Source organism: Mobula hypostoma, chromosome X2, assembly GCF_963921235.1.
Source record: "Mobula hypostoma chromosome X2, sMobHyp1.1, whole genome shotgun sequence".
Classification (NCBI taxonomy): Eukaryota; Metazoa; Chordata; class Chondrichthyes; order Myliobatiformes; family Myliobatidae; genus Mobula; species Mobula hypostoma.
The window spans coordinates 33,328,141-33,344,506 of NC_086129.1; positions in this window are offsets into that span (position 1 = coordinate 33,328,141).

A 16,366-nucleotide genomic window follows, 5' to 3' on the forward strand; every position below is an offset into this window, starting at 1 on the left:
ATCCCATTGCAGATGGCAGATGTTGCTGAGAATAATGTGCTGGATGTGAAGGCTCATGCGATGGTAGATGAAACAAAAGGAAATGTATCACTGTTAAAGCGACGGGAAGATGGGGTGAGCGCGGACGTTCGGGAAATGGACAAGATGCCGATGAAGGAAAGGAAATTATGTTCTTTAAAGAAGGAGGACATTTCTGATGTCCTGGAAAGGAAAGCCTCATCCTTGAACAGATGTGGTGGAGACAAAGGAACTGAGAAAAAGGAATAGCATTTTACAGCTGTAATGCAACTCTTACTCTCTGTGTGATAACAAACCCCTTTACTGATCCCTTATAGAATTCCGAGGTATGGAGCTGTGAATAATGAAGGAAACTTACTGGAGTTCTTTGAGGATATAATGAGCGCAGTGGATAGAGGGGAACAGACGAACATTATTCAAGCAATGCACATAAAAGTTGCTGGTGAACGCAGCAGGCCAGGCAGCATCTCTAGGAAGAGGTACAGTCGACGTTTTGGGCCGAGACCCTTCGTCAGGACTAACTGAAAGAAGAGATAGTAAGAGATTTGAAAGTGGGAGGGGGAGGGGGAGATCCAAAATGATAGGAGAAGACAGGAGGGGGAGGGATGGAGCCAAGAGCTGGATGGTTGATTGGCAAAAGGGATCATTCACTTGCATTTCCAGAAGGTGTTCGATAAGTTGCTGCATAAAAGACTTATCCATGAGATAAGGATGCATAGAGTTAGGGGTGATGTATTAGCATGGACGTAGGATTGGTTAACTAATAGAAAGCAGAGAGTTGGGATACATGGGTGTTACTCTGCTTGGCAATCAGTAGTGAATGGTGTGCCGTAGGGGTCGGTGCTGGGCGCGCAACTCTTCACGATATACATTAATGATCTGGAAGAGGGGACTGAGTGTAATGTATCTAAGTTTGCTGATGATACTAAATGGAATAGAAAGGCAAATTGTGCGGAAGATACAGAGAGTCTGCAGAGAGATATAGATAGGTTAAGTGAGTGGGCAAGGGTCTAGCAGATGGAATGCAATGTTGGTAAGTGCAAGGTCATCCAATTTAGAAGGAAAAATAGAAGATCAGATTATTATTTAAATGGTAAAAAGATTGCAGCATGCTGCTGTGAAGAAGGACTAGAGAGTGCTTGTGCATGAATCGCAGAGGGTTGGTTTGCAGGTGCAGCAGGCTATCAAGAAGGCAAATGGAACATTGACCCTCATTGCTAGAGGACACACATCAAAGTTGCTGGTGAATGCAGCAGGCCAAGCAGCATCTGTAGGAAGAGGTGCAGTCGACGTTTCAGGCCGAGACCCTTCGTCAGGACTAACTGAAGGTAGAGTGAGTAAGGGATTAGAAAGTTGGAGGGGGAGGGGGAGATCCAAAATGATAGAAGACAGGAGGGGGAGGGATAGAGCCAAGAGCTGGACAGGTGATAGGCAAAAGGGGATACGAGAGGATCATGGGACAGGAGGTCGGGGAAGAAAGACAAGGGGGGGGGACCCAGAGGATGGGCAAGAGGTATATTCAGAGGGACAGAGGGAGAAAAAGGAGAGTGAGAGAAAGAATGTGTGCATAAAAATAAGTAACAGATGGGGTACGAGGGGGAGGTGGGGCCTAGCGGAAGTTAGAAAAGTCGATGTTCATGCCATCAGGTTGGAGGCTACCCAGACGGAATATAAGGTGTTGTTCCTCCAACCTGAGTGTGGCTTCATCTTTACAGTAGAGGAGGCCGTGGATAGAAGTGTCAGAATGGGAATGGGATGTGAAATTAAAATGTGTGGCCACTGGGAGATCCTGCTTTCTCTGGCGGACAGAGCGTAGATGTTCAGCAAAGCGGTCTCCCAGTCTGCGTCGGGTCTCGCCAATATATAAAAGGCCACATCGGGAGCACCGGACGCAGTATATCACCCCAGTCGACTCACAGGTGAAGTGTTGCCTCACCTGGAAGGACTGTTTGGGACCAGGTGAGTCGACTGCGGTGATATACTGCATCTGGTGCTCCCGATGTGTACTGTGAGTCGACTGGGGTGATATACTGCGTCCGGCGCTCCCGATGTGTACCTAATCAGTTCCCCTCTACCACCACTCTGCTCCGTCTAGCGGAATTAGTCCTTACTCTTAATAATTTCTCCTTTGGCTCCTCCCACTTCCTCCAAACTAAAGGTGTAGCTATGGGCACCCGTATGGGTCCTAGCTATGCCTGCCTTTTTGTTGGGTTTGTGGAACAATCTATGTTCCGTGCCTATTCTGGTATCTGTCCCCCACTTTTCCTTCGATACATCGACGACTGCATTGGCGCTGCTTCCTGCACGCATGCAGAACTCGTTGACTTTATTAACTTTGCCTCCAACTTTCACCCTGCCCTCAAGTTTACCTGGTCCATTTCTGACACCTCCCTCCCCTTTCTAGATCTTTCTGTCTCTGTCTCTGGAGACAGCTTATCCACTGATGTCTACTATAAGCCTACTGACTCTCACAGCTATCTGGACTATTCCTCTTCTCACCCTGTCTCTTGCAAAAACGCCATCCCCTTCTCGCAATTCCTCCGTCTCCGCCGCATCTGCTCTCAGGATGAGGCTTTTCATTCTAGGACGAGGGAGATGTCTTCCTTTTTTAAAGAAAGGGGCTTCCCTTCCTCCACTATCAACTCTGCTCTTAAACGCATCTCCCCCATTTCACGTACATCTGCTCTCACTCCATCCTCCCGCCACCCCACTAGGAATAGGGTTCCCCTGGTCCTCACCTACCACCCCACCAGCCTCCGGGTCCAACATATTATTCTCCGTAACTTCCGCCACCTCCAACGGGATCCCACCACTAGGCACATCTTTCCCTCCCCCCCCCCTGCATTCCGCAGGGATCGCTCCCTACACAACTCCCTTGTCCATTCGTCCCCCCCATCCCTCCCCACTGATCTCCCTCCTGGCACTTATCTGTGTAAGCGGAACAAGTGCGACACATGCCCTTACACTTCCTCCCTTACCACCATTCAGGGCCCCAAACAGTCCTTCCAGGTGAGGCAACACTTCACCTGTGAGTCGACTGGGGTGATATACTGCGTCCGGTGCTCCCGATGTGGCCTTTTATATATTGGTGAGACCCGACGCAGACTGGAAGACCACTTTGCTGAACATCTACGCTCTGTCCGCCAGAGAAAGCAGGATCTCCCAGTGGCCACACATTTTAATTCCACATCCCATTCCCATTCTGACATGTCTATCCACGGCCTCCTCTACTGTAAAGATGAAGCCACACTCAGGTTGGAGGAACAACACCTTATATTCCGTCTGGGTAGCCTCCAACCTGATGGCATGAACATCGACTTTTCTAACTTCCGCTAGGCCCCACCTCCCCCTCGTACCCCATCTGTTACTTATTTTTATGCACACATTCTTTCTCTCACTCTCCTTTTTCTCCCTCTGTCCCTCTGAATATACCTCTTGCCCATCCTCTGGGTCCCCCCGCACCTTGTCTTTCTTCCCGGACCTCCTGTCCCATGATCCTCTCGTATCCCCTTTTGCCTATCACCTGTCCAGCTCTCGGCTCTATCCCTCCCCCTCCTGTCTTCTCCTATCATTTTGGATCTCCCCCTCCCCCTCCAACTTTCTAATCCCTTACTCACTCTTCCTTCAGTTAGTCCTGACGAAGGGTCTCAGCCTGAAACGTCGACTGCACCTCTTCCTACAGATGCTGCCTGGCCTGCTGCATTCACCAGCAACTTTGATGTGTGTTGCTTGAATTTCCAGCATCTGCAGAATTCCTGTTATTCTCATTGCTAGAGGAATTGAATTTAAAGCAGGGGGTTATGCTGCAACTGTACAGGGTACTGGTGAGGCTGCATCTCGAGTACTGCGTGCAGTTCTGGTCTCCTTACTTGAGGAAGGATATACTGGCTTTGGAGGCTGTGCAGAGGAGGTTCACCAGGTTGATTCCAGAGATGAGAGGGTTAGACTATGAGGAGAGACTGAGTCGTCTGGGACTATACTCGCTGGAATTCAAAAGAATGAGAGGAGATCTTATAGAAACATATCAAATTATGAAAGGGATAGATAAGATAGAGGCAGGAAAGTTGTTTCCACTGGTAGGTGAGACTAGAACTAAGGGACATAGCCTCAAGATTTGGGGGAGTAGATTTAGGACGGAGATGAAGAGGAACTGTTTTTCACAGAGAGTAGTGGATCTGTGGAATTCTCTGCCCAATGAAGCAGTGGAGGCTACCTCAGTGAATATATGTAAGACAAGGTTGGTTAGATTTTTGCATTGTAGAGGAATTAAGGGTTATAGGGAAAAGGCAGGTAGGTGGAGATGAGTCCATGGCCAGATCAGCCACGATCTTATTGAATGGCAGGGCAGGCCCAACAGGCCAGATGGCCTACTCCTGCCCCTATTTCTTACGTTCCTTATGAAGGAAAGGCAATAGATTCCTATCCAGATGCTGTACAACTCGGAGTAACAGTGGTGGTATCCCATTGCCTGCTGCATTATCCTTTTGACTGGTAGATATCAGGGGTTTGAGAAATGTCAGTTTAGCCAAGGGAGAAAAGGCAGTGCATTTAGATGATGGCAGACAATAGCCATAGTGCATCAGGAAAGGAAGGAATAACTGTTCAGTGTCGTGGATGGAGCGCCAGGCAAGCTGACAGCTTTGTACGCAATACGATTGAGATTCTTAAGTGTTGTTGGAGCCACACTCATCCGAGCAAGTGCAGGATAATCCATCGTGTTTCTGATTTGTGCCTTGCTGATGGTAGGAAAGCTTTGGGGAGGTCAAGAGTAAGTTACTTATGTGTGCACACAGTATTTATGCAACAGGTTTAGACGATTTTCTGTTCACTGGTGACCCTTTGGGACATTGGTAGCAAAGGCACTTAGTAATACCGTAAATGAGATTGTGCTTTTCTGGACTCTAGCCTTGTGTTGGCCACCTCATGACCCTTAGCATCCTTGCAGCTATTCCATGAGGCCAAATGGTCTTCAAGTAACAAGTGGATCGTGGCTGGCAGGTCCTGAGGTGGTGACCACACTGATGGCCATCTGACTGCTTATCCCATCAAAGGTCTTCTCCACTGTCCTTCATTGTCTCTCATGATCAGGGATGTTTAGAAGCAATGCGAGAACATTTTAAAAAGTAATAATTAAAAATTATAAATAGAAACATTGTAATTGCAGAATATTGGTAAACAATGCTGCATGAAGACCTTATTCAAGAGGATTGAGTCCCATTGCAACACTGCGGACACAAAACTGGAAGAAGTAAAGTGCCTCTTCAAGACTTTGCACCAGAAGATATCCAAGAAGCTTCATCCGAAGGTGCCTCAAGGTCAAAAACCCGAATAGACAAACTACACGAATGACGAGTGAACAAATTGTATTGCCATACATAAAGAATGTCTCAGAAGTAACAACAAGGCTGCTTCAGCAACTTAACATCACAGATGCTCACAAACTGACTGCAACTTTGAGGAGGAACCTATCAAAACTCAAAGTGCAACAAAATGTGACTGAAAGAACAAACGCTATGTGCAAAATCCAGTGCAGTGACTACAACAAGTACTAAGTTGGTCAAACAGGAAGAAAACTATCGCCCAGGCTACATGAGCATCAGCTAGCAAACAGAAGGCACAACCCACTCCCGCTAGTATCCGCTAATGAAGATGAAGAAGGACACCATTTCAACTGGACGACAGCCGGAGCCTTGACTCAAGCAATAACGAGAAAAGACTGAGAATTTCTCAAAGCGTGGTTCTCTACAGAAGGATCCATCAACAAACACATCAACATAGATCCGATATATGAACCCTTACAGGGCAAAGAGAAACAACGATGTCAACAATTAACAAATTGCCAGTAATCTCAGGATTGGGACAGTGAAGAAAACACTTCCAATGGACCTCCCTCAAAGCTAGCCAATCAGAATCTTCTACTGCTAATCTGTTCACAGTGTTTTGAACCAGCCAACCAGATCACGACATCTAACCAATATCCACTCGGACCCCGGAGGAGCATATAAGCCAACATTCTGAGGAGACAACACCTTCAACTGCACACTGATGATGGTTTCTCGATTGGATCCAAAACATATGCAAGGCTTGGCAATCAACCAAACTTCCAAAGAAATATTGTAAAATCAGAAATGGAATAAATCACCTAAAATCACATTTAAATCTATGTAGGTTAATTAAAAATTAGTAACAAATTCTTTTTCTACGTCTACTTATTTTTTTTAGGCTGATTGCACTGAGTCTTTACTTTTAGCAATAAATTATATCAACTGGGAGATTAAAGAAGTGATCATTCACTTTTGTGTTTGCTGGCAATTAATCAAGATAAATGGATTGTTGCATCTAGAACATAGAATATATAATATATAATCATACAACACAACAAGGCTCTTTGGCCCATAATGTTTGTGCTGAACATAATACGTAGTAGCTGAATTATTCCATTCAGCCCATCAAGTCTGCTCTGCTACTCCATCATGCCTGATTTAGTATCCCTCAAGAACTGATTTAGTAACCTTCAAGAACCTATCAACATCCACTTTAAATATATATCCAATGACTTGGCCTCCACAGCCGACTGTGGCATGATGTTAAATTAAATTAAATCTCTTCTACCTGCACAATTACATAATACTTTCAGTCACCATTTTATTGAAGGACAGCAAACACGTTCATATGAATGGAATTGTACCAGAATGGCAGGGCCAAAGTAAGGATAAGAGGCTACTTAGAATGTGCATTCAGCTCCTCAACTCATGTCATGAAACTACTCTTCACACCACTTCAGGGGAGAACAAGGGTTCAGATACAGCAGGTGGTGACGTCCTGGGTTGTGGTGATTGGCTCCCATCAGAACTGTCTTCCTTTGAGAAGGTAGGACTCTAATCATCGAAGTTTTTCCTCATTGGCTTCAATTTTACCAGAAGTCAGTCAATTGCTGCCTTGACATCAAGGACAGTCATACTCTCCTCACCATTTGGTTCCTTGGTCAATATTTGGACTGAGGAGTAAGGAAGTTTAAATAAGTATGGTTATGGCTAAATCTGAAATGAGCATCATTGATCAGGTTATTGGTGTTTAAACACTGATAAGACTTGTAACTTCGAGCAATGATTAGTAAAACCACCCCCACTTCTCACTTCGTAATGGAGAGAAACTCTTTAATGAAGCTGCTGAAGATGTTTAGGCTTCAGATACTGCCCTGGGCAAGTTGCAGGGCACCGTTACAGGAACGACTTGATTAATCTGCTAGGGTGATATGGCTGTCGCAATTGATTAGTTAGCAATACCCTCAAGCCGTGAGATCTGTATGCTGCAGTTCTCTGTGCTTGAACATGAACCGTAGCATAAGCAGTCTGGTGTGAGTGTGAAACAATTGTTGAAAGCAAGTGATGGAAGTGTGGTGAATTTAGCAGCGACTGAGATCAGCATTGTGGTCAGTGGCAAATGGGATTTTCAGAAATATCTGCTGAACATGACCACTCATGTGAGGTAAATTAATTCTTTTTGCAGGCTTCATTTGCCTTGAGATCCTAGCATTGACTCTGCTCTCTTTATCAAAGGCCATCTGTCCCACTTCCTGCGATATCCGTGCTAAGCTGTGAACTCCACTGCCAGTAGCTGAGAGAAGAAACAGCAACTTGTCATGCCCTTTCCCTCATGGATACACGGTGATCCAACCGGTGGAGAAGCAGGCAGAAAAGCACTGAGTGCTTTGTTTCTTTGAAAGCCAAGGACAAGTTCCGAAGGAGTGCACATCAAAACAAAGAAAATCATCAGTTTGTTCCATGTAGCTCCATCTGCTCCACCTGAGGCTGAATCTGTACATTTACTGGAGGACTATTGCAACATAGAATCCTCAGAACTCAAGTAGAAGCAAGTAGTCCTAATCTTTGAGGAGGAGAACCTCAACCTGAGAAGATGGAATTTAGTTTTAATTGGTGCTCTACATTTTTGAGATATTTTGGAACATTGGCTGAATGCCATAATTGTTAAAATGTAGTGAGTTTGTAAAGATTGTAAGGAGATTTTAAAGATTAGTCTTATTTGTCACGTGCACATCGAAATAGCGAAACATACAGTCAAATCCTTCATTTGCCTCAGATCAAACCAGCGAGAACTGCACTGGGCAGCCCACTTCTGGTACCAGTATTGCTTTCTCACAACTCACTAACCCTCACCGTACATCTTTGGAATGTGGGAGGAAACCAGAGCACTTGGAGAAAACCCACACAGTCACTGGGAGAATGTACAAACTCCTTAAGACCAGCAGCAGGAATTGAACCCTAGTTGGAGATTGCTGGCGCTGTGTTGGTGTTACGGTAACTGCTATGCTATTGTGCTGTCCCCCAATGCATGGACTACACAAAGCTACTCTATTGCTTTCATTGCAATCAGGCACAACTTAATCAGATGTTTTGATCTCCACATCTACTTGCCAAGTGATGCTCTGTTACTGATCAAATGAATACTCAAAAGATTCATCAGTTCTCCTTTCTGACTGTTTCATATTATATTTTGCTGGGAACCCAAACTTGAGCATTTCTCAAACCTTGTGAATTTATTGCTTGTTCCAGCTTCTTGGAAGCCCTATTGCTGATGTTTTCACGAAGTAGAAAATGCACTATGACGGGAGACAAAAGACCATTTGATGCTTGAGCAACATAGCAAGTTCATACAGAGTACGCTGGCATATGACATTATTAGCAGAGGGATTAAAAAACTGGCCTACTCAAAATTACCATCCATACTTGAAATGAATTCCATTTGGCAAAGAAATTAATAACACTGATCCTTCAAGCACTAGGCTTCAATTATGTTTTTGTGTCAGTTTATAATAAAGTCCTGAAACCTCGGGGATTTATTCATTTTAGCAGTTTAAACTTAAAAATCTGACCAAGACACTTGTGTTTCAATTGCCTTTTACTCCTCCAAGTCTTGCTCAGTGAACCTCACTAGCAATCTCTCCACTCCTCACTTGCACTGTAGAATCACTCACCTAATGGGTTCTGGGGTTATAATAGTCCCTTACAGGCCAACAGTTTATGATTGCCATAGCAGTGGCTTCAAGACAAAATATCAGTTTGTACCACTGAAATAAAATAGAAACAGGAAATAAGTGCTATGTAGTTGCAGAACAGTGATCATTATAGTGTTCAGTCCATTCTTTTTGTATTTTTGTTTTGTTACACAAAAGTGGTTGGCTAGATTTGGCTAACAGTTTTATAGGAAAAAGCAAGAAATCATTTTCTAGGGGCAAAGCAGAATTCTCAACAGGACAACACAATCTCAACTATTAGATACACAGATTTCACACACATCTTTCTGCTTGTTAACTAGAGAGGTCTGGATTCAACGGTACGATGCAGCAGATGCTAGGAACCTGAAATAAACCCAAAATAAAATGCAACCGTTTATGCTGTATTGATGCAGAGAACTTGGGTTCAAATAAAAACAGAGTTAATGTTTCTGCTCAAGGACCCATCTTAGGGCTGATTTTCACTCCACAAATGCTCCCTGAACTTCTGAGTGTTTCCAGCATTTTCTGCTTTACGTTTAATTAGTGAATGTTTGACACCAACCTAGCCCAAGAACCAAGATGGACAACTTGAAGAAAGGGTATCTATTTTCATCTTTTCTGGGTACCATTGTACTAAATTTCTATCCAATATTGTATTTGGCATCGTTAGGGTGTAATAATCCATTCTATAATCCAGACCTACAAATAGTTAATAGCAAACCTGAAATATCAAATATTCCTTTGCCTCCACAGATGCTGCCTGATCCAGCAAGTTGTTTCAGCAGCTTGGTTTTTGTTTCAGGTTCCAGCATCTGTATTCTCGCATGCCTACTAACTTGTAATGGGTCAGATAGTTTAACCAATGAGATTTAGATGGCATCTAGATGGTGTGGTGGTCCTGCTACACGCTGAGTTAATGTAGCTCAAATCTCCATCCACTTACAGAGAAGAGCTAATGCTCTCTTTAGCTTTGTGAAGTTAATGTAAAAGTTTTCTAATAATTGCACTGAAGTCATTTCAAGTTAAAATTGATTAAGGACCATGGTATTGTTAGCAAAAGTTAAATAATACATTAATCAAATCAGTTAAATTGCTGCAGTATCTGCAGAAATTAATGGGCTAGCTGGCCTACAGTATGCCCTTGATATTGAGTTACTATAACTTCCTTGTCAGAAGTACTTGCTTATGCTGTATGTGAACAACATGCAAATAACAGATCATTTACTTTAAAAATACTCTGGATCAGTATGCAATAGGTTTCTTCTCTGTGCGCCTCATTTTTAATTAAGAACATGCTACTGAATTAAAATGATATGGGAATCATGAATTCAATCAGAACACAATCACCATATTTTCCCTTAGAATGCTTCTCATGAAAACATGGTTAACGTTGTGAATGTTAGGGATGAACACTAAAAAAGTTCTTGCCCAAATCTATTGCATTAAGCCATCTTTTTATGGATGTCTGATTGTGAAGCTTGATTCCGGGTCCTTGGCAGTGATGAAGTTTCAGCCGTGCTTATATAGGATAAGTGAAGGGTATTTCTCAAAGCATGATTTATTTTCACTGTGGAAAGTAAGGAAACAATCCAATATTTATGAGAAAGAAAGCTCAATGTATTAGATTTTTGCCTTTATACTTTACGTTCAAACTCAAGTCTCAGGAAAACCAAAGCAATTTTGCAACCAGAAATATTGAATAAGTTCCCCTACAAGAGGGAACACATGAAGAAAATTATTTTAATAGTAGTGAACTAGTAGATTTTCCAGACTGTTGGATATTATTCCAATTAATGCTTCAACATATTTTTAATTCAATGTTTCAAAGGATGTTCTACAGTAATATATAACAACATTTCCAGTGAACCTGGTAAGATTAAAGACAGCATAGGAATTGAGTCTCAATTAATTTAAATGGAGGATCAGAAATTCCAGCGTAAGTTTGGGTCGCAAGGTGTAGGAGTGTGAGAACCAGGGTTCTGGTCTTCAAGGGGAGCATAGAAACTGTGGTCCCAATTGGATAATGAAAATGCAGGAACCACAGCATTGTTGTTTAAAGGGAACTGGGGCCCAACATGCAACATGAATACATGGGAACCAATCCTATAGATACACAGGAACCATGGCTCCAGTTGGTGAAAGGGAAAGTGGGAACAAGGACCTGGGTATGTGAAAGGAAACGTGGGAAGTAGCTTCCCATAAGCCAAATGCTAAGCAATTAGAATTTCTGAAGAATCAGTATCAGATTTATAATCACTGTCATCTCTTCAAAATTTTCATGAGCTGCTGATGTGCCTTCTTCATGACTGCAATGTGTTCGGCCCAGGACACATCCTCTCAGATACTGATACCAAGGAACTTAAAGCTGCTCACCCTTTCCACCACCAATTCCTCAACGAGAACTGGTGAATGTTCATGATTTCCCCTTCCCGAAGTCCACATTCAATTAATCAATCAGATGTCACAATCAATCAGCGGATTGTCAGAGTTTTACTCTATATTTGCACCCCAGATATATCGTAGAAATATTTAGAAGGATTGTGCTGTTGCAAGGACGTGGCTGGGGATGAACCCAAGTGCAGGACACAGATGCTGAGGCAGAGTCGTTAGGCGTAGCACCTCCGCAAACAGGGAGCCAATATCCAGGAGACGATGCGAAGCCTAGAACTAACAGTTCTCAGGAATAGGAAACAAAGTTTACTCTCACAAGAGTCAACCAACGAACTGGTGGCTTCTTGCTGTGGTCTCAGGGTTTTTATCCTGCCGTTTGATGGGAAGCAGGTGTGTATAGTTAGTGGTACTTGGGAATGATTGGAATCTAAATGAGGTGATCGAGGCCCAAATCTTGAGGCAAATGGCAAAGTGGGGGATTGCCAGAAGGGACCATGACATGTGCTTTATAAAGTTGAGCTGGGAGATAGTGTACCTGAGGGATCAGAGTGGCAAGTTCTAACTTCACATAGAAACAGAATATTCTTGATCAGAGAATAGTTAGTGTTTCCTTTTTATTCCTTTGCTCAAGCACAGAGTCATAACTTCAAAGTTCATAGTAAGTTTATTATCAAACTACATATACTACATTAAGATTCATTTTCCTTATTCTGCTGTGAATGACTGCAAGAAAAAGAATCTCAGGGTAGTATGTGATGGCATATACGTTCTCTGATAATAAATTTACTTTGAAATCTTGAAGTTGTGACTGTGCTCGAGGAAAGGAAAAAATAGGAACGCTGACTATTTCTATTTATTTAGTCTCTGATCAATTTCTGTTTCTATGTGAAGTTAGGAAAAAACGGAAAAATACTGGAAATTATAATACAAATACTCTATAAAGTCTACTATGTTTGAGAAATGTTGATATTTTTAAGATAAGAGAACCCCTGAGGAATGAAAGATTGGACATCCAAGTGTGAGTCCTGCAAGTTTCTTAACTCAGAGCAGCAATTTCTGTATTTATTTTTTTGTCAATTGTGTCAAGTATTAGCATGCCAAAAATCTAAGCTGACCACAATACTTACCCATAATTTACAGGAAGAGTACAAATGCAGATCATAATTTATGTTAAAGAGTAAATTTTCTCTCTGTCCAAAAATGCTGCAGAAGTCAATTATTTATTGGCATGGATAGTTGCTATGTCACATATATTTTACCCTTATCCTTACTGCTGTTTTGTTCTTATGTCTGTCAGTAAGTGGTATAGAACACATCATCAATTAATAATATACAGTAGCTGGATTCATCACACAACCTGGTAGCATGCAAATCTAAGGGACTCCCTCGTTGTCAGATTTGATACCTTTTTGATGAGAAATTAATCTGAGGATTCACTTGGCCACGCTAGAGGTTGGGTTAGAAATTGAAAAGTCTGTAACACAATTAAAAGCATTTCATATGGTCTCACCAATACTAAAGAGGATTTCACAGAATACACAAAATACAAACAGGTTCGTCAGCCCAATGACATCTCTGCTCCCCTCTTCATCCAACCCTAGCTCACTTCTTCTCAAATGTATGAAGTATACTTTTTTGAAATGGTATTCAACATTTTAATCCGATTTTGAGCAAAGTTTATATTGATTATCTTTAATGAATTTACTAGTGATCATCCTACATTCTGGATACCAAAGGGGAGGCATAATCATAAAGTCTGCTCCATCAAAACTTTTCAGAATCATAATGCTATTTATCAAATCACACTCCCTCTTAAACTTCTTATATGGACAAAGTGGCTCCAATCTTGTCAGTCCTCAGGTTAACTTCTCAATCAAAGGTTATATGTTCTGCCACTGCTGCAGGTGCTTAGCATTGCTTTATCTAAATTACTTTTCAGTTCTGGTCTCGTTTTAGTAAATTTTTATATGTCTTCTTCAGTGCCTTTTATAAGCAAAGTTTGGAATGATGCTCAGTACCATAATTCACTCAGGTTTGTAATACATCCTCTGTTTTACAATTATTTTGAAATGAATCTTAATATGCTTATTTTTATTTTAAAGGACATTATTAACCCAGATTATTATTTTTGATAGTTCACGTATCTGTGATCTCAGTCTGTTCTGTCAATACCTGGAATGAACTAGATGATAACTTGAAATGTGTAACCTTCATGTTAATGAATCAAAAGTTGCAATGTAATAAAAGGCAAAGTCATTCTCTATTAGCTGGCATAGACACAGACTGGTCTCCATCTCAGACACAAATTTCTATGATTCTATAATTATCCTCTTTAAATTCATTTTTTGTTAGGTACATCCTTATTCCTCTAACCAACATCTACTCCAGTGCAGATCCACATCAAAATTCATTTCCTAATATTTTACTCCCAGTCAAAGCAGCCAGAAGGAACAGAATAACTATTCACTCATTTCTGGTTGTTCTCTGAGAAGTTGGATTTGTATTTTACCATAAATAAGCCTCTGTGCCTGAAAGTAAATCAGAAAGTGAAGCACGATGAAACATTCTAATCAACAAGATGAGATGCAAATTCATGTATTATTCTACATGATCTGGGTTATTTTACTTATCATCAGTCCAGTGAATATTTGGAAATGTACCTATGCAAAATAAAACCATTTTTGGAGACTCTAACATGTAAATATTAGATCAGAAATTCATAAAGGTAAAATTAGATTTTTCCTGAATACTTTCTGTACTTTAGAAATGAAAAGTATGCTTCTCATTGCCTCCATTGCTGCAGATACTCTTCTGTATTAAGGGAATGTGATGCTTTAAAGCTTCCAATGATGATTTGGATCGGAAATTATCAATCACTGTTTATCTGCTTCAAGAAAAACACTCTACACATGCAGGCAGAGCAAATCCCACTGAAAAGCTTTCATTATATGTGATGTTCAGATAGCTCCCAATATGTTGTATTTGACTGTGAATTCAATTAAGAAAGTTGGGGACAGAGTATACCCAAAGAGAGGCAGAGCTTCCCTCTAAGAGGGCCACAACCTTATCGTTGGGTTTGGAGGCTTTTGTGCCTCAGTGAGTCAGAGGGTTATGGTGGCTGGAGTCAGAGCTTTTTGCTTTGGCTCTTGGTAGGGTTACCCGTGCCAAAGTGTAGAGGCCAGACTAAAAGTGGTCCACCAGTCCTCCAGGTTCAGGGGTTCAGCTCAGAGCTAACAATTCTGACTGGTCAAACAAAATTGTTATGGAAACAGCAATGAAGAATCCTTCTACATCTGAGAGTGACAGTTTTCCTGAGTCTCCATCCAGGACTTGCATGACTGACAGGAGTGAAAACTGAAAGGAAGCTACTGACATGAAGAAGAAAGCTCTGAACACCACCAGAGATGGAGGACTTTCATTGTTGCCCTAAACATCAGTGGCATAACAGGCAGTAGATAAGTAAAAAGCTGAGCTCAGATCCATAGTGAGGCCATTACATACTTGCACTCTCACCAGCAATGGAACTGTTAAGGTGTTGAACTTAGTAGTCAAGCCTGCAATTTGTTTGACAATCACATTTTTCATAAATAATCAAATTTAAAATAGGTCAAAGTGACTTGGGATAGCAATTAAACAATTGACAATAACATCAGAGCATGAAGCTATTTTGCTCACGTTACACTGGTGTGACTATTGGCTCAATTCTCAATAGCAATGTAATCTACCATTCTGTTCTTAATTAGTTTGTTTCAGATTAGGAAGGTCATCCAAAGGAAACAAGGCACTTCATGTAATGAAGAAGTCAAATGGTTTTAAATCTTCCAATGTGTGTCTTACCTTATTAGGCCCTCAAGGGCCATCGATACGTGCCTTCAGAATTAAAGAGAACTCTCACTAACCTTCAACAGACATCTTTCCAAAATACTTTTGTCCCTGGGAATCATGAGCGACCAACTAAATGATCACTTAATATGTTCTTGTTGGTAAATAGGTAAATTTAGAAATGTCAATATGGATTACATATTCCTGTTCTGGAGTAGATCTGAAATACATCAAAGGCATAAAACAAACTGCTGGAGGAACCCAGCAGGTTAGGCAGCAACTGTGGAGGCAGGGTTTTGTTGATATTTGGGATCCAGACTCTGCATTAGCATTGGAATATATGTCATTCATGTTCATTGTGGCTGTAACGTATTGCACAGCTGCAGCAAAAGGTTAATTTTCCTGGCATTTATACCCTATATGTGTCCATGACTTGCATTTGAAGTCGGGGTAGGGGTGTTTTGGTGGTGGGGGGGGAGGGGGGAGGAGGATAATCTGTTGGCAGAGATGAGGAGGAGAAGGAGGCAGTAGCTGGTGAGGGATAGGTGGACCTGTTGAGTCGGATTGATGGACAGATGGATCCAGGTGGGGAGAGGAAAGGGTACAGATAGTGACAGAGACTGGGGGTGGGGGGGGGGTTGAAGTGAAGGTGACAAAGGGCTACAGATGATGGAATCCCCCCTCAACCGTCATCCACCTCCTGGTCTCTAATATTTCACGAGTCCTCTCCACTCTACCCCTGCCATCAGTCCCACCGTACACCCACACCTCCCCCGATTTCATATTCAACCACCAGCCCCAACACCGTCCTCAAGCCATTTCCATCTTCTCCCTTCCTGATTTCCTTTGAGCCTCTTTCCCTAGCATATTGCCTTCCCTGGAGCACTTTCTCCCACTACCCTCTTCTAACCCTAAGCCTGGCCACACCTCCAACCAGTGATATTTGCCATTTCCCCATGCCTCCCACTTCAATGCAGTCTGTCCTCAGAAGAACCCACACCTTTGTACCCTGTATCCTCACCTTTTTACCCTGTACCCACATCTGAATGAATTCTGAGCCCGCACAATGTTGAGAGGTTTTTTTCTTCTGTCACCTCCTCCTTCATGCCTACTACTTTC